Source organism: Trichosurus vulpecula, chromosome 6, assembly GCF_011100635.1.
Source record: "Trichosurus vulpecula isolate mTriVul1 chromosome 6, mTriVul1.pri, whole genome shotgun sequence".
Classification (NCBI taxonomy): Eukaryota; Metazoa; Chordata; class Mammalia; order Diprotodontia; family Phalangeridae; genus Trichosurus; species Trichosurus vulpecula.
The window spans coordinates 94,672,552-94,692,438 of NC_050578.1; positions in this window are offsets into that span (position 1 = coordinate 94,672,552).

The following is a 19,887-nucleotide window of genomic DNA, read 5'->3' on the forward strand; positions in this document are numbered from 1 at the left end:
GGGAGTGCCTATAAATTGGGGAATGACTAAATGAGTTGTAGTATATAATTGTGATGTAATACTCTTGTGCTACAAGAGATTATGAGCAAGATGGTATGATGGTCAACTTTGAATGACTTAGCTATGATCAACAATGCAGTGATTTAAGACAATTCCAAGGAACTATGATGAAAAATGCTATCCCACTCCAGAGAAAGAACCAATGAAGTCTGAATGATCATCAAACCATTTTTCACTTTACTTTTCTTGTTTTTTTGTTCTGTTTTCTTTCACATCATGAGTAATATGGAAATGTTTTCCATCACTGCATATGTATAACCTCTATCAAATTGCTTGCCTTTTCAATTAAGCAGGAAGGTAGGGATAGTGGGAAAGAATTTGGAACTTACAATTTAAAAAAATAACTATAATATTGTTTTTATAATTAATTATAAAAATATCTTAAAAAACAGGAAGAAAGAAATACGCAGAGACTTGTAAGAGAAAGGGATGAGAAATGAGATCTACAAATAGATTAACACAGGAAAAATGGAATAGAAAAAGAATAAAGAAGAGTGATAGATCAACCTTTCTTATCCTAGAATTCTACCTACTTTTATGAGTCCTAGAGAGAATAAACAATGAATATGTAAGTGAATACCCTATAAATGGTAGCATAGAATACAGAATAGTCTAGAAAGGAAAAGAAATACTGAGGAGGGCAAAGTAAATTAACACTTCTTGGAAGAACTCCATTAAAAATTTATAGAGAAATTGAGACATTCTATACGGTTGATGGAGTTGGAATTTTGAACCACTCTCATCTAAATGTGGAGATTCAAAATATTAGGATAGCAGACATGGAAGCATAAATGGACAAAAATGAATAGAAATAAATATTTTAATGAATTCAGGTAGCATGAGATAAGGTAACTAAATGAAAGTCAGAAGAAAACCCTAATGAATAATCATCATCTCAACCACACATTGCAGGTCTACCAAGAATCAAAATTACTGCAAGTACACCTTACTTTGTTGAGTACACACACATACACACACACACACAACGTTAAAAATTGAGTGTGACTTGGGGGGTGGAGCCAAGATGGCGGCTGGAAAGCAGGGACTAGCATGAGCTCTGTACTGAGTCCCTCCAAAAACCTATAAAAATGGCTCTGAACCAATTCTAGAACTGCAGAACACACAAAAGAGCAGCGGGAAGCAGGGCTCCAGCCCAGGACAGACTGGATGGCCTCTGGGTGAGGTCTATCCCACACGGAGATGGGAGCTGGGAGCTGGGAGCTGGGAACGGAGTGGAGCAGAACCCAGCCTGAGCGGCGTGGACCATCCAGAACAGAAACCGGGCGGAGGGGGCCCTAGTGCCCTGAATCAGTGAGCTGCGGCAGTTACCAGACTTCTCAACCCACAAACACCAAAGACTGTGGAGAAGGTTAGTGGGAAAAGCTGCGAGAGTGGAAGGAGTTCCCGGTTATGGTTCCAGCCCCGGGGGCAGCGGAGGTGGGGCAGCTACAGTTGCTGCTGCTTCTGGCCCCAGGCCCACCTGGTGGGAGGAATTAAGTGGCGGATCAGAGCAGGAGTGCACAGCCTGCTGAAGATCTAAGCCCAGTCTGGGTTGGGGGTTCTTGGGGAAGGAGGAGTGCTGGTGTGACAGAGCTGGCACCTCCCCCCCCCAAACGTGGAACATAGAACTCGTTAGTCTACAAGCAGTCATACCCCACTGAAAAACTCAAGGGTCAAGTTAGTTGGTTGGGAATATGGCCAGGCAGTGAAAACACACCCAGATTCAGTCTCAGACTTTGGATTCTTTCTTTGGTGACAAAGAAGACCAAAACATACAGCCTAAAGAAGACAACAAAGTCATAGAGCCTACAACAAAAGCCTCCAAGAAAAACATGAACTGGTCCCAGACCATGGAAGAGCTCAAAAAGGATTTGGAAAAGCAAGTTAGAGAAGTAAATGAAAAATTGGGAAGAGAAATGAGAAGGATGAGAGAAAACCATGAAAAACACGTCAATGACTTGCTAAAGGAGACCCAAAACAATACTGAAAAATACACTGAAGAAAACAACACCTTAAAAAATAGAGTAACTCAAATGGTAAAAGAGCTCCAAAAAGCCAATGAGGAGAAGAATGCCTTGAAAGGCAGAATTTCGCAAATGGAAAAGGAGGTCCGAAAGACCACTGAAGATAATACTACCTTAAAAATTAGATTGGAGTGAGTGGAAGCTAGTGACTTTATGAGAAATCAAGATATTCTAAAACACAACCAAAGGAATGAAAAAATGGAAGACAATGTGAAATATCTCATTGGAAAAATCACTGACCTGGAGAATAGATCCCGGAGAGATAATTTAAAAATTATTGGACTACCTGAAAGCCATGATCAAAAAAAGAGCCTAGATATCATCTTTCAAGAAATTATCAAGGAGAACTGCCCTGATATTCAAGAGCCACAGGGCAAAATAGAAATTGAAAGAATCCATCGATCGCCTCCTCAAATAGATCCCAAAAAGAAATCTTCTAGGAATATTGTCACCAAATTCAGAGCTCCCAGATCAAGGAGAAAATACTGCAAGCAGCCAGAAAGAAACAATTTGAGTATTGTGGAAACCCAATCAGAATAACCCAAGATCTGGCAGCTTCTACATTAAGAGATCGAAGGGCTTGGAATACGATATTCTGGAGGTCAATGGAGCTAGGATTAAAACCTAGAATCACCTGCCCAGCAAAACTGAGTATCATGCTCCAAGGCAAAATATGGATTTTTAATAAAATAGAGGACTTTCAAGCTTTCTCAGTGAAAAGACCAGAACTGAATAGAAAATTTGACTTTCCAACACAAGATTCAAGAGAAGCATGAAAAGGTAATCAAGAAACATAAATTGCAAGGGACTTACTAAAGTTGAACTGTTTTGTTTACATTCCTACATGGAAAGATGACATGTATGATTCATGAGACCTCAGTATTAGGGTAGCTGAAGGGAATATGCATATATATATATATACATTTTTATGTGTATATATATATATATGAAAGTGAATGTGTATGTATGTATATATCTCTGTGTGTGTGTATATATACATACATACATATATATATATATATATATATATATATATACATACATACATACATATATAAAAGAGAGAGAGCAGAGACAGGGTGAGTTGAAGATGAAGGGAAGATATCTAAAAGAAATAAAATGAAATTAAGGGATGAGAGAGCAACATACTGAGAGAGGGTGATAGGGAGAGATAGAATGGGGTGGATTATCTCACATAAAGGTGGCAAGAGGAAGCAGTTCTGTGGGAGGAGGGGAGAGGGCAGGTGAGGGGGGAATGAGTGAACCTTGCGCTCATCAGATTTGGCCTGAGGAGGGAATACCATACATACTCAGTTGGGTATCTTACCCCACAGGAAGGAAGAGGGAAGAAGATAAAAAAATAAAAGAGGGGATGATGGAGGGGAGGGCAGATGGGGGTGGAGGTAATCAAAAACAAACACTTAGGAAAGGGGACAGGGTCAAGGGAGAAAATTCAATAAAGCGGGATGGGTTGGGAAGGAGCAAAATATAATTAGTCTTTCACAACATGAGTATTGTGGAAGGGTTATACATAATGATACACATGTGGCCTGTGTTGAATTGCTTGACTTCTTAAGGAGGGTGGGTGAGAAGGGAAGAGAGGAGAGAATTTGGAACTCAAAGTTTTAAAAACAGATGTTCAAAGACAAAAAAAAAGTTTTTGCATGCAACTAGAAAATAAGATATGCAGGCAATGGGGTGTAGAAATTTACCTTGCCCTACAAGAAAGGAAGGCAAAAGGGGATGGGGGGGGTGATAGAGGGGAGGGATGACTGGGTAACAGGTCAACCAGAATATATGCCATCTTGGAGTGGGGGGGAGGGTAGAAATGGGGAGAAAATTTGTAATTCAAACTCTTGTGAAAATCAGTGCTGAAAAATAAATATGTTAAATAAATCAATTTATATTTAAAAAAATTGAGTGTGATTTATATCTTTAATTCCATTTAATAAATTTAAGAGAAAAATTCAATAAAAATTAATTTTCCATTATTTTTACTTCCCCCAACTGAAAAGAAAAATAAAACCCATGTAAAATATGCACAGTCCAGAAAAAATAAATTCCCACATTAGTCATATCCAAAAAAAAATTGTCTCCTCCTGCATCATAAGTCCATCAAATCTCTACTGGGAGGTGAGTAGCATGATTCATCATTAGTGCTCTGAAATTCTTCATTCTTCACTTTAGAATGATCTTTTTTTTGGCAATGGCCATCAAACTGGAGCTCTATCTGTTTCTGTAAATTAGGAATTGATCTGTAAAGCATTTAAAATTCCATATTAAAAAAAATCCTTTTGTTAAGAAAAAAAAATAAAAAGTCTTATTAGGCCGAATAATCAACCCTTAACTTATTTGGCTTATAAATTATTCTCTGTATTGAATTTGTCAAAGTAAAACAAAAGTATATTTTATAAATTACACATAAATTCAAATCAGTGCCTATCACAGTTCCTTGATCATAGTGTTTATTAAATGCAAATAGTGATCTGAATTTAATTCAGCAATTACAAAGCAGTATACTATTATATCTGAGATTCCAAATCCCTTGAACACATTCACAGGAATAGACTCAGACAATTTTTGATTGGGTCCTAGGCTGCTGCAGGTAGGTTTCATCATTCCATACATAATAAGGGAAAGTTGACCCCAGGTAATAGCAAGGTAAGAAATGAAGTAAGCATGCAAAAAATGTCTAGGAGGCCAAGCATTGGACAGAAATTAAAAAGATTCCAATTTCTTCTTGATATAAAGAAAAAATTCTAAAACACAGAACTATCAAAATGAGGAATGTTTTATTTTGCAAGGATTTGTGATCATGATATATCACCCAGGAAAGGGGGAAAATGTTCATTTTCTAAAGGATGTAGCAGAGGCCATTTTCTTTTTTTAATATTTAATTTATTTATTTTCAGTTTTCAACATTCACTTCCATAAGTTTTAAATTTTCTCCCCCTCCCTCCCCAAGACAGCATGCAATCCAATACAGGCTCTACACATACATTCCTTTTAAACACATTTTCATATTAGTCATGTTGCACAAAAGAATTATAATGAATGGGAGAAAAAACATGAGAAAGAAAACAAAACATAACAAAACAGAAGAGTCTGCTTCCTTGGCAGAGGCCATTTTCCATCTATATGGAGTAGATAGTTAGCAAATGAGGTCTGTTACAAATCTGAGATTCTATGATTCTTAAGATAGACATGAACAAAACCCCACTGAGTAGTTCTAAGGGAAAATTGTCTTGGAGAATATAGTAACATGTAGTTATTTGTTATAATTATATGACAAATATGTCAGGTTAATTTTCTAAATATCACAACAATTCAATGGAACATGAGAGCTCACCTGGGAATGAATCACCTTCTGAAGTTAAACCAAACTGGACTTCCAGGAGCCAAGATGAAGGAGTAAGCAGTAAATTGCTCTCACCCTACCTTATTGATTTTGAAATACCCAGAAAATATCTCCTCAGGAAAAAAAAATCCCGGAACAGTGTAACAAGCAGAAAGATGAAGTACAGGAGTTTTTTTTTTTTTTTTTTTTAGCTCTTGAGGCTAGGAGGATTACAGGGAAAGGTCCCTATTATTGTGGTTGAAGTGTCCAGGCAATCCAGTGGGCAAGCTCCACCTCAGCTGACCAGCAAGACATCCTGAGCTCTAGGGTGTTGGTGAAGGCACATGCTAAAAGGGGAACTGGCAGATGCCAGAATGGAGAACCACCACTTGTGCAAGTTGATGGGTGTCCACCAGTGGCTGAGACTACCCATGCTCTAGCACAGCCCAGGGTGAGGAGGTGACCTCCAATAGCCAGACCATCTTCACCCCCACACTCCACCCTGGGAACTTCATTGTAACTGCAGTCAAATGCAGAAAAACCCCACCTGGTCTCTACACAGATCAGCCACCACTACAAGCTCCAGCTCAGCACTGGATGAGCTACAGCCTCTATAGCCTCCAGATCCTGGGACCTGAGGCCCCAGCACACAAAGACTGGCCACTAGCCAGGCCCCTAGCACCCATCACAAGAAGTCTGGGATGGTGTCCCCTAAAATTGATCCAAAATTTTAAAAGCCAGGAAAAAGGCAAACACCATGAGCAAAAAGAAACATAGAAAAGACCATAGACTCTTAGACCAAAGACCATAGATTCTTACTATGGGGACAGGGAAAATCAAAACACAGATTCAGAAGATGACAGTACTGTCAGCATACCCACATATGAAACCTCAAAGGGGAATATGAACTGGTGTCAAGCCCAAAAAGCCTTCTTGCAAGAGCTCAAGAAGGATTTTAAAAGCCAAATTAGAGAGGTAGAAGAAAAATTAACAATTCCTTTAAAAATAAAATTAACAAAATGGAAAAAGTACACTGAAGAAAACAACTCCTTAAAAAGTAGAATTGATCAAATAGAAAAGGAGGTACAAAATGTAAATGAAGAAAACAATTTGTTAAAAATTAGAATGGGGCAGGTGAAAGTTAATGACTATGAGCCATTAAGGACCAGTCAACAGAATGAAAAGAATTAAAAAATAGAACACTTAAAGTATCTCATGGGAAAAACAATTGACCTGGGAAATAGATCCAGGAGAGATAATTTTTAAAATTATTTATGTATCTGAAAGCCATCATCAAAAAAGGATCTTGGACAGCATCTTTCAAGAAATCATCAAGGAAAACTTCCCTGAGGTCCTAGAAACAGAGGGTAAAATAGACATTGAAAGAATCCACCAATCACCCCCAACAGAGAATCTGAATTGAAAACGCCAAGAAATATTGTACCCAAATTCTAGAATTATCAAGTCAAGGACAAAATACGAGAAGCAGCCAGAAAGAAACAATTCAAATATCATGGAACCAGAGTCAGTATTATACATGACCTTGCAGCTTCTATATTAAGAGATAGGGGGGCTTCCAAAAGTCAAAGGAGCTTGGATTACAAGCAAGTATCAACTACCCAGTGAAATTGAGCATAATCTTTCAAGTGAGGAGACGGACATTCTATGAAAAGGGGACTTCCAGAGCTTTCTGATGAAAAGACCAAATCAGAATGGAAAATTTGGTCTTCAAATACAAGACTCAAGAGAGGCATAAAAAGGTAAGTGGGAAAGGGGGAAGCATATTATTCAATAAAAGCAAACTGTTTACATCCCTACATGTGAAGATGATGCTAGAGAACTATATCTTTATTATGACATTTAGAAGGGATATACATAGGAAGAGGGTGTAAGTATAAGTTGACTTTGATGTGATGATAAAAAAAAACAATTAAGTAGTGAAAAGGGATTGTAATAGGAGAAGAAAAAGGAGAAGGCAGAAAAGGGTAAATTATATCACAAGAAGAGGCACAAAAACATATTGCAGTAGAGGGAAGGAAGGGAGGGAGGTGAGCATTACTTGAACTTTATTCTCATTGTATTTGGATCAAGGAGGAAATAACATACTCAGTTAGGTATAGAAATCTAACTTCATTCAAGAGAATGACAATAATGAGACAACATACCAAAACTTAAGGGATGCAGTGAAAGAGCTTGTTAGGGGAAGTTTTATATCTCTTAATGTGTATATGAATAAAATAGAGAAAGTGGAGATCAATGAATTTGACATGCAACCAAAAAAGTTAGAAAAAGAACACATCAGAAATCTCCAATTAAATAACAAATTAGAAATAGTGAAAATCAAAAGAGAGATTAAGAAAATTGGAATCAAGAAAACTATTGAAGGAATAAATAAAACTAAGTTCTGGTTTCATGAAAAAACCCATTAAATAGATAAACCATTAGTTGATTTCATTAAAAAAAGAAAGACAAAAAGCTAATTACCAGTATCAGAAATGAAAAGGGTGAATTCACAACCAATGAAGAGGAAATTAAAACAATAATTAGGAACTATTTTGCCCAAATTTATGCAAATAAATTTGTCAAGCTTAGCTAAATGGATGAATATTTACAAAAAATATAAATTTCCCAGATTAGCAGAAGAGGAAATAAAATACTTAAGTTAACCCATCTCAGAAAAAAGAAATTTAACTAGCTATCAATGAAATCCTTAGGAAAAAACTCCAGTTCTAAATGGGTTTACAAGTGAATTCTATCAAAAATTACAAGAGTAATTAATTCCAATAATATCTAGACTTTTTGGGAAAATATGTAATGGAGTCCTACCAAATTCTTTTTATGGTACAAATATGGTACCAATAAACCAGGAAGAGCCAAAATAGAGAAGAAATATTATAGATCAATTTTCCTACTGAATATAAATGCAAATTTTTAAATGACATATTAGCAAAAAGATTACTGCAACTTATCACAACAATAATACATTATGACCAGAAAGAATTTATTCCAGGAGTGCAGGGTTGGTTCAATATTAGGAAACTATCAGTGCAAGTGACCATGTCAACAATACAACTAACAGAAACGGTATAATTATCTCAATAGATGTACAAAAAGCTTTTGACAAAAAGCAACACCCATTTTTATTAAAAATATTAGAAAGAATATGAATAAATGGAGTCTTCCTTAAAATGATAAGTAGCAGTTGCCTTAAAATGAACAAGCATCATAAGTAATGGGGATAAGTTAGAAGCATTTTCAATAAGATCAGGGGTGAAACAAGGATGTCTGTTATCACCATGGTTATTTAATATGGTACTAGAAACATCAGCTTTAGCAATAGGAGAAGAAAAATAGAAAAAAAACTAATCACAAAATCTATCTGGAAGAACAAAAGGTCCAGAAATGTAAGGGAAGGTGGTGTAACTGTACTAGATCTTAAATTGTATTATGAAGCAGCAATCATAAAAAACTACTTAATACTGGCTAAGAAACAGAGTGGTGGATCAGTGAAATAGTTTGGGAACGGAACACATAGTAGTCAATGACTATAGTAATCTACTGTTTCATAAACCCAAAAGCTCCACCTTCTAGGATAAGAACTCACTGTCTGACAAAAACAACTGGGAAAATTGAAAAATAGTATGGCAGAAACTAGGCATTGACCAACATCTTGCACCATATACCAAAATAAAGTCAAAATAGGTACATGATTTAGTTCTAAAGGCTGATGCTATAAGCAAACTGGGGGAGCAAGGAAGAGGTTATCTGTCAAATCTATGTAAAACAGAAGAATTTATTACCAAACAAGAGAAAAAGAACATTATGGAATATAAAATGGACAATTTCATTATATTAAATTGAAAAGTTTTTGCAAAAATGAAAGCCAATTCAACCAAGATGAGAAGGAAAGCAGAAAAATGGGAAAGAATTTTTACAGTGTCTCTGATAAAGGCTTCATTTCTAAAGTATATAGAGAACTGAATAAAATTTATAAGAATACAAGATATTCCCAACTGATAAATGGTCAAAGGATATGAACAGACAGTTTTCAGAGGAAAAAGTTAAAGCTATCTACAGTTACATGAAAAAATGCTCTAAATCACTATTAATTAAAGAAATGAAAATCAAAACAACTCTGAGGTACCACATCATACCTATCAGAATGGCTACCATGACAAAAAAGGAAAACTATAAATGGTGGAGAAGATGTGGGAAAATTGGAACACTAATACATTCTTGGTGTAGTTGTGAATTAATCTAACTATTCTGGAAAGAAATCTGAATTATGACCAAAGGGCTCTAAAACTGTGCATACCCTTTAACCCATACCACCTCTAGGTATGTATCCCAAAAAAACTTTAAAATTGGAAAAGGACCCATATGTACAAAAAAAATTATAGCAGTTCTTTTTGTGGTGGACAAGAACTGGAAATTGAGGTGATGCTCATAAATTGGGGAATGGCTGAACAAGTTGTGGTATATTAATGTAATGGAATACTATTGTGCTATAAGAAATGAGGAGCACGTGGACTTCAGAAAAACCTGGAAAGACTTCAATGAACTGATGCTGAGTGAACTGAGCAGAACCAGGAGAACATTATACACAGTAACAATCACATTGTGCAATGACTGACTTTGATAGACTATGCTCTTCTCAGCAATGCAAGGTGCTAACACAACTCCAAAACACTCAAGATGGAAAACATCCATATCCAGAGAAAGAATTTTGGAGTCTGAATGCTGATGGAAGCATAGTATTTGCTATCCTTTTCTTTTGTTGTTTTGTTTTGTTTCTTCTTTCTTGCTGTTCCTCCCATTAGTTCTAATTCTTCTTTATATCATGAATAATATGAAAATATGTTTACTATGAGTACATAAGTAGAGCCTTCATCACATTGCATGCCATCTTGGAGAGGAGGGAGGAGGGGGAGGGGAGGAAAATTTTAAACTCAAAATATTATGTAAATGAATGCTGAAAACTAAAAATAAATTAATTTTAAAGAAAGAAGAAAAAATAAGAAAAACCAAATTGCTATCATGTTCTATCATTACAGATTTCAGTTGTTGATGAGAGAGGATTACTCCTCTTCACGAACTTCTTGAATCCAGTTACTGCTTCATTTTGTACCCAGGGATATTATAGAAGCTTTAAAATGCTTATTGATCGGAGGCAGAACCAAGATGGTGTGGCAGAGTAAAGACATGGACTAACCTGAGGTCTCCCCCAAACCCATTCAAATACCTTTAAAAATGACTCTGGGGAGAAAATCTTTACAACCAATGTCTCTGATAAAAGCCTCATATTTAAAATATGCAAGGAACTGAGCCAAATTTATAGTAATAAAAGCCATTCCCCAATTGATAAATGGTCAAAGGATATGAACAGGCAGTTTTCAGAGGAAAAAAATTAAAGATATATATAGGCATAGGAAAAAATGCTCTAAAACATTATTGATTAGAGAAATGCAAATAAAAACAACTCCGAGGTACCACATCTCTCCTGTCTGATTGGCTAATATGACAAAAGAGGAAAATGATAAAAGCTTGGGAGGATGTGGGAAAATTGGAACATTAATACATTGTTGGTGCAGTTGTAAACAGATCCAGCCATTTTGGAGAGCAATTTGGAACTATGCCCAAAGGGCTATAAAAATGTGCATACCTTTTGACCCAGAAATACCACCCCTGGGGCTATATCCCAAAGAGATCATCCAAGTGGGAAAGAGACCTGTATGTACAAAAATATTTATAGCAGCTGTTTTTGTGGTGGCATAGAATTGGAAATCAGGGCAATGCCCACCAATTGGGGAACGGCTGAACAAGCTTTTAAGTTCCAAATTTTCTCCCCTTTCCTCTCCTCCCCTCTACCCCCCAAGACAGTGTGTAATCCCATATAGGTTCTATATATACCTTCACATTAAACTTATTTACACAATAGTGAAGTAGTAAAGAAGAATTATAAACAATGGAATGGACTCAGATTCAAACTCAGACTTTGGAATCTTTCTTTGGTGACAAAGTAGACCAAAATATACAGCCAGAAGAAGTCAACAAAGTCAAAGAGCCTACATCAAAAGCCTCCAAGAAAAACATGAACTGCTCTCAGGCCATGGAAGAGCTCATAAAGAATTTGGAAAAGCAAGTTAGAGAAGTAGAGGAAAAATTGGGAAGAGAAATGAGAGTGATGAGAGAAAACCATGAAAAACAAGTCAATGACTTGCTAAAGGAGACCCAAAAAATACTGAAGAAAATGACACCTTAAAAAATAGATTAACTCAAATGGCAAAAGACCTCCAAAAAGCCAATGAGGTGAAGAATGCCTTGAAAGGCAGAATTAGCCAAATGGAAAAGGAGGTCCAAAATACCACTGAAGAAAATACTACCTTAAAAATTAGATTGGATTTCAGCATTGATTTTCACAACCAAATATGTTAAATAAATAAATTTAAATTAAAATAAAATAAAATAAAATAGAGATGAGAAAAAAAATTAGATTGGAACAAGTGGAAGCTAGTGACTTTGTGAGAAATCAAGATGTTATAAAACAGAACCAAAGGAATAAAAATGGAAGACATTGTGAAATATCTCATTGGAAAAACCACTGACCTGGAGAATAGATCCAGGAGAGATAATTTAAAAATTATTGGACTACCTGAAAGCCATGATCAAAAAAAGAGCCTAGATGTCATCTTTCAAGAAATTATCAAGTAGAACTGCCCTGATATTCCTGAGTCACACAGAGCCCATTGCAGAAGGTAAAATAGAAATTGAAAGAACCCAACAATTGCCTCCTGAAAAACATCCTAAAAAGAAAACTCCTAGGAATATTGTCACCAAATTCCAGAGCACCCAGATCAAGAAGAAAATACTGCAAGCAGCCAGAAAGAAACAATTTGAGTATTGTGGAAACACAATCAGGATAACACAAGATCTAGCAGCTTCTACATCAAGGGATCGAAGGGATTTGAATATGATATTCCCAGATATCAATGGAGCTAGGATTAAAACCAAGAATCACTTACCCAGAAAAACTGAGTATCATGCTCCAAGGCAAAATATGGCTAATGGGGTCAGAGCCAGAAAGCCACAGCCTTTGTGACTCAGTGACTAATTAGCTTAGTACCAAAAGGTGTGTAAGCCTTCCTACAAGCAAGCCTCCCCCTAAGGAAGCTCCTCCTTAGGCAAGTTCCTCCTGCAATGGGCTCTGTGTGACTCAGGATATATCACATCTGTGAGCTGGGCCAGAGCTCAAAGTGGCAAGACATCCATGATTGAATTACCTGTGTACCTTTAGACTGGAAACATGGCCCCTGTTCCAAGGAAAAAGTGGGCACATGTGGTCACATATGCCTATTAATGGACAGGGAAGATCTTCATATTCTATTAACATTACAGATGTTCTGAAGGAAAGTATGGGAGTGAAGAGATTAGATTGCCTACCAAACTGAAGGTCTATAAAAATGTTGTGGTAAGCTCATTGTTGTTTGCCTGTGAAACATGGACAGTCTAACAGCACCATGCCAGGAAATTGAATTGCTTCCATTTGAATTGTCTTAGAAAGATTCTGAAGATCACCTGGCAAGATAGGGTACTAGACACTGAGGTCTTTTCTCAAGCCAAACTGCCATTCAATCTCTATCACAGAGAGCACAATTGTTATGGACTGGTCTCATTGTTTAACTGCTAAATGCACATTTGCCTAAAGGAGCACTTTATGGAGAACTCACATAAGGCAAGCACTCACTCAAAGTTCAGAAGAAGTGATACAAGGACATTCTAAAATTCTTTCTGAAGAACTTTTCTATTAATTGTGAGATGTGGAAGAAATTGCCATAGGACTGTCCAGTGTGGCATGCCTGCATCAAAGAAAGTACTATGCTCTATGATCAAAGGAGAATTGCAATAGTTCAAAAGAAATGTGTGATGCACAAATTTAGAGACATGTCCATCTGAAAATTTCATAAGCTATTTGTATCTAACCTGTGGTAGAGCCTTCTAAGCTTATGTTGGTCTGATCAGCAACAAGTGGACACACTGTGCACTGACCCTGACATAGTGTTGTTATTTTGTACCTTTTTGATTATGAAAGAGAACAACCAACCAACCATAATACAAGAGCCTTGGATTAAAGAGTCCTATCTAGCTCCAACGATTTGAGTCAATAATCAGATAATGAACAATGAAGAACCTGTTTATTCTGTAAAAACATAAGATGAAGTTTAAGATCTTCACAAAATAATATGCATTTTGTGTTTTATTATTTCTACTATAATTAGGATGTGGACATGTTATGATATGGAAATATAATTTGGAGCTGACACTTTTACAAAGGTGACCCAAAATAACTGATAGTTGCAGGTCAATGGAAAAGAAACATGGACAAGGTAAATGTACCTGTAAGAGAATGGGTGGGGGAAGAGTATTGAATTAAATAATGTTTTCTTAAATTGTCAAAAGTAATTCATGCAATCGTTAAGGAACTACAATATACACCATAGGAGACAAAAGTGGGGAGAGATTAGTATAAGCATCAGTTTTACTTTTTTTTTTCTATTCCCCAGGCTGGTATGCATACCAGGAAACATTTGATGCCTAAGGCAGAATTGTCAGAAATAACACATCGGCAGGCACATCATGTATTTTACCTTGAGTCTAAAACCAAAGTTCAGTATTCTTCATTACTTGACCTTCATACAAATCATTTATCCCACGTTTTCCCAACTTCTCCCATATGTCAGTACTGTATTGGTACAAGGCAGTAGACAGATCCAATTTAGTGAGTGATAACGAATCATGTGTCATACTTTAGAAGATTGTTTCATGTTTCACTTGGCAATTGGTAATTAACTATTATGGGCCATAAAATGTCACATTTTAAAAAAATTATCCCCTTTGGCTCCTAGAGTAATTTAAATAATTTAGTTCTATAATTTCAAAAATTCCACTGATTAATGTTCCTTCCTTTCAAGATTATAACAATGAAAAAGTGAGGAAGGGGGAGTAATGGAGAATTTACTGGAGGAAAGATGCATGAGTGGAAAAGACAGAAAAAGGAAGAATAATAAAGCTAATGGAATTTGATGCAGGCTAGGACCACTGAAGGAGGCAATTTCTCAAAAAAATTCTAATTGTAGAATCTAGGTGAAGAAGTTCTGGGTTTAGGCAGCCACAGAGAATACTGTTTCAGTTTAGCCAAGGAGTTTTTAATCTTTTTTGTCTCTTGGAGCCTTGAGGCAGTTTGATAAAATCTATTAGGCCTTTCACAGAATAATGTTTTTAAATGCATAAAATATACAGACTTTTAAAGGAAGCCAATAATATTTAAATAAAATGCATTTTTCCATCCAAGGTTACATACTCCCTAAAATCTATTTGTAGATCATGAAAACCAGCCCTTGTCTATCTAGACTAGTATCTAGGGCACAGGAAAAGAACTGAGGGTCTTAATGGACCAAGGCTCAGAATTAACCAACTGGCCTTGGAGCAAAAAGAAATAGAATTGTAAAAGCCAGCCATACCGGCCAAAATTCAATGATGAATCTGTGCTATAGGTATTTTATGTCACCTATACTCCCAATATTCTTCATATCGCACAAAAGCAGATATTTCAAGAACTGACTTATCATACACTACAGGGAACTGGGGGGCACAAAAGCTCCTAGCCTATAGAAGCAAATTTTCTTATACCTTTGGATGACAGAGAACATTCAAAGCAACAGGTGACAAATGTAGAAAACTAATTTAGACTGCCCCATATGTTTTTATCTTAGGGTCAGCATCGATATATATACCTATGATAGGGACAAGACCTCTTTTGTGGAAAAAGAATCAAGTTTGAGGATCCTCTAATTCTTGAAATTTTCTATTAAAATAGGAGATGGAAATGAGAGTAGATCTAGCCAAAACAAAGAATTGTTGATCAAATGAACAACTGAAGACCACCTATTATGTCAGGTTGTTTGTGAGTGGCAGCTATTGATTTCAGGCTGCATGGCTTTGTTAGTCTTTGCCTTCCTTAAAAATAAGGTTATCATGGAAGGTATCATCACATCTGATGAATGTTTCCCCTCTCCCCATATATTGATATGCAGCATTTTTCCCTCTTTTTAGGCTGTATTAGTAGACACTAGGTAATATGAAGAAAAGGGAGGAAAAATCTTTGGTTATTAGGATTTGAGGAGATATCACTACTATAGGTTTGGGGATTGTGGTTATCACAAAACCTATTTTTTATAGACTGCTAAAATGTGTGTATCCGGATTAATGGGTCCTCAGCACTTCCATGGGGCCTTTGTTATTTACTGCTGACTTAGTCTGGATTCATGGTAGCAACTTTAAAAAATCATCTTTGAACTTCAAAACTCAAATTTGTCTTAGTGCTAGAGTTGAATTACCTTTTTTATATGATTAAATCTTTCTATTCCTGTGGTAGAAACTATAGGATATATAATAAAGCAAATGCTAATTCTTCATTTTAGAAAGAATTTTACATCCTAATAGCAATCTCTTAAACTAATCTCAAAATATATTTTAAACTTTCATTTACCATCTTTGCACAAATGGGTTCTAGAGTGGTGATTTCTTCTCCATATGGTCAAATCAAGCCAAGAAGCATTTAATAAACACTCACTATGTTCCTGGAACTGTGGCCAATGTGAGAGTACAAAGAGGCAAAAATAGTCCCTATACTCAAGGAGCTTAGACTCTAATGAAAGAAGACAAGAAACAAATATCTATTTGAAAACAAGATGAATATAGGAAAATTGATGACATTCTTAAGGAAAAGACACTGAAAAAGAAGGACAAAGAAAGACTTCTTGCCGAAAATGAGATGTTTTAAAAATTCTTTATTTTTTTCCAACTACACGTAAAAATTAACCATCTTTTCTTAAAATGTTGAGTTCCAAATTCTCTTCCACACTCCATTACACTCTCCCCTCATTGAGAAAGCAAGCAATTTAATATAGGTTATACATGTTCAGTCATCTAAACTATATTTCCATACTTCCATTTTGTTAATGAAAAAAGAGACCAAAAATAAAGAAAAAAATAAAGGTTTGTTTTTTAAGTATGCTTTGATCTGCATTCAGACTTCATCAGTTTATTCTCTGAAGCAGGAAAATATTTTTCATCTTAGGTCCTTCAGAATTGTCTTAGACTATTTTATTTCTCAGAATAGCTAAATCATTCACAGTTGATCATTATACAATACTGTTCTTACTGTGTACAGTGTTCTCTTGTTTCTGCTCACTTCATTTTGCATGCATTCATATAAGTCTTTCTAGATTTTTCTGAAACGATCCTGTGCATCATTTTTTTAAAAGCATGATAATATGCCATCACAATCATATAAAAGTTCAGCCATTCCCCGATTGTCAAATAAGCTAGAGGAGGAAATGGCAAACCACTCCACTATCTATGACAAGAAAATCCCAAATGGGGTCACAGAAAGTCAGATATGTTTGAAAATGATTGAAAACTATCATCATAACTTATCATTTTAAGGAAAGCTACATTTATTTCTAAACTTTCTAATGTTTTTAATAGGAATAAGGGTTGTATTTTGTCAAAAGCTTTTTTCTACATCTAATGAAATAATCACAGATTTTTGATGGTTTTGTTATTGATATGGTCAGTTATATTGATAGTTTTTCTAATATGATAACTACATGTGTATTTCTCTCCACCCCAATTTTTGCTGTTTATCCTTCTCTTACATTTCCTTCATCCTATTCCTCCTAAAAATTGCTTTGCTTCTGACCACAGCCTCCCACAATTCACACTCTCTTCTAACAGCCTCCCCTTCTCTTATCTCCCTTCCTTCCTACTTCCCTGTAAGGTAAGATAGAGTTCAATAATCACCTAAGTGTGGATGTTTTTCTCTCTTTGATCCAATTCCAATGAGAGTAAAGTTCAAGTGTCACCCTCCCCATCTTCTTCTCAACTGTATGAGCTATTTCTACCTTTCTCTTTCCCCTTCTCCCAGTACAACTCTTTCTCACCAATTATTTTTTTTTTTCATATCATCCCATTATGGTCAACTAACACCCATGCCCTTTGTTCACATATATATACACTCCTTCTAACTGCTCTAATGATATAAAGTTCTTAGGAGTTAAAGATATCATCTTACCATGTGGAAATATAATCGGTTTAACCTTATTGAGTCCCCTAAAGGTTTACCTTTATATACTCTTGAATATTGTATTTGAAAGTCAAATTTTCTGCTCAGTTCTGGTCTTTTCATTAGGAATACTTGAAAGTCCTCAGCTTCAGTAAGTATCCTTTTATTTCCCTGGAAGGATTATAGTCAAATTTGTTTGATAGGTGATTCTTGGTTGTAATGCTACCTCTTCTGCCCTCCAGAATATCATATCCCGAGTCCTCTGATTCATTATACACAAGATGCTAAATCTTCTGTAATCATGACTGTGACTACAGGATATTTAAATTATTTAATTCTAGTTGTTTGCATTATTTTCTCCTTGAGCTGTGAACATTAAATTTGACTATGATATTCCTGAGACTTTACATTTTGGGGTCTCTTTCAGGAAGTAATTAGTGGATTCTTTCAATTTCTATTTCACCTTCTGGTTTTAGAATATCAGGACAGTTTTCTTGATAATTTCTTGAGATATGAGTTCTACACTCTTTTTTGGGTCCTAGCTTTTAGTTACTCCAACAATGCTTAAGTTATCTCTCCTTTATTTGTTTCACAGGTTTGTTTTTTTTTCTGATGAGATATGTCACATTTTCTTCTGTTAATTCTGTTTTATTGTTTCTTGTTGTTTCATGGATTCATTAGCTTCCAGTTGCCAAATTCTAATTTTTAAGGTATCATTTTCTTCAGCGAGCTTTTGTACCTCCTTTTCCACTTAGCTGATTCTATTTTTAAGGAGTTCCCTTTAGTGGATTTTTCTGCCCCTTGTCGTTTGCCCTATACCTTCTTAATGTGTTATTTTCTTCAGTATTTTTTGTACCTGCTTCATCAAGTTGTTGACTCTTTTTTTAATTATTTTCTTCTATCATTCTAAGTCTTTTTTGTGCTCTTCCAGATCCTGAGACCATTTTTTTTTGTGGCTTTGCACGTAGCTACTTTGCTTTAATTGTCTTCTTCTGATTTTAAATTTTGATCTTCTCTGTCACCATAGCAACTTTCTATGGTCAGCTTACTATTTGTTGTTTACATATTTTCCAGCTTATTTATGTCACTCAAACCTATGTGTGAACTAGGCCCTCCCCTGAGGTAAGGAGGTCACTGAGAACTCCCAATCTAATCAAGGAAACAAAGGCCAAACTCTTCAAGGGAACTTGGTTGAACTGAGTGCTAAGAGCCCATTTTGTTTGCCAACACACTTGTTTACCTATTCATGCCTCTCTTGAATCTTGTATTTGAAGATCAAATTTTCTAATGAGCTCTGGTCTTCTCATCAGGAAGGTCTGAAAGTCTCCTTTTCATTGAACATCCATCTCTTCCCTAGAAAGATTATGATCCTTGGTTGTAGTCCAAGCTCCTTTGCCTTATGGAATATCATATTCTTAGCCTTTTAATGAAAAAGCTGCATGGTCCTGCATAATCCTGATTGTGTTTCCACAATATTTTTTTTCTAGCTGTTTGCACAATTTTCTTTGTGACCTGATATTTCTGGAATTTGACTACACTATTTCTTGGTGTTTTCAATTTTGGATCTCTTTCAAGAGTAGATATGTGGATTCTTTCATTGACTATTTTACCCTCTGGTTCTAGGACTTCAGTTATTCTTGGTGATTTCTTGAAAGATGCTGTCAAGGCTTTTTTTTATTATTATTATGCCTTTCATATAGATCAACAATTTTTAAAATATCTTTCCTATATCTATTTTCCAGGTCAGTTATTTTTCCAATTTGTGTTTTATGTTTTCTTTATTTTTTCATTCTTTTGATTTTGTTTGATAGATTCTTGATGTCTCATAGAGATATTACCTTCCACTTACCCAATTCTAATTTTTAATGTATCGTTTCCTTCAATTACCTTTTTTATATCTTTTTCATTTTGACCTATTTTTTTTAAAAGGTCGCTTTGGTGAATTTTTGTGTCTCCTCCATTTGGTCAATTCTACTTTTTAAAGAGTTGTTTTCTTTGTGTACTTTTTTCCACTTTACCAATTGTGTGTTTTAAGAAATTGTTTTCTAGAGTCAATTTTTGTCTTTCCCTTTCCAAGTTGTTGAATCTCTCTTGACTGCCTCTCATTCCTTTTCCCAATTTGTCTTCCCTCTCTCTTAATTGGCTTTTAAAATCTTTTTTGAGCTCTTCAAAGAAGGCTTTTTGGTCTGGAGACCAGTTCATATTCCCCTTTGAATTTTTGGATGTGGGCATATTGACAATGTTGTCCTCTTCTGAGTTTGTGTTTTGATCTTCCCTGTCCCCATAGAAAGAATCTATGGTCATTGCCTGTTTCTGCTTTTTGGTTATGATGTTTGTCTATT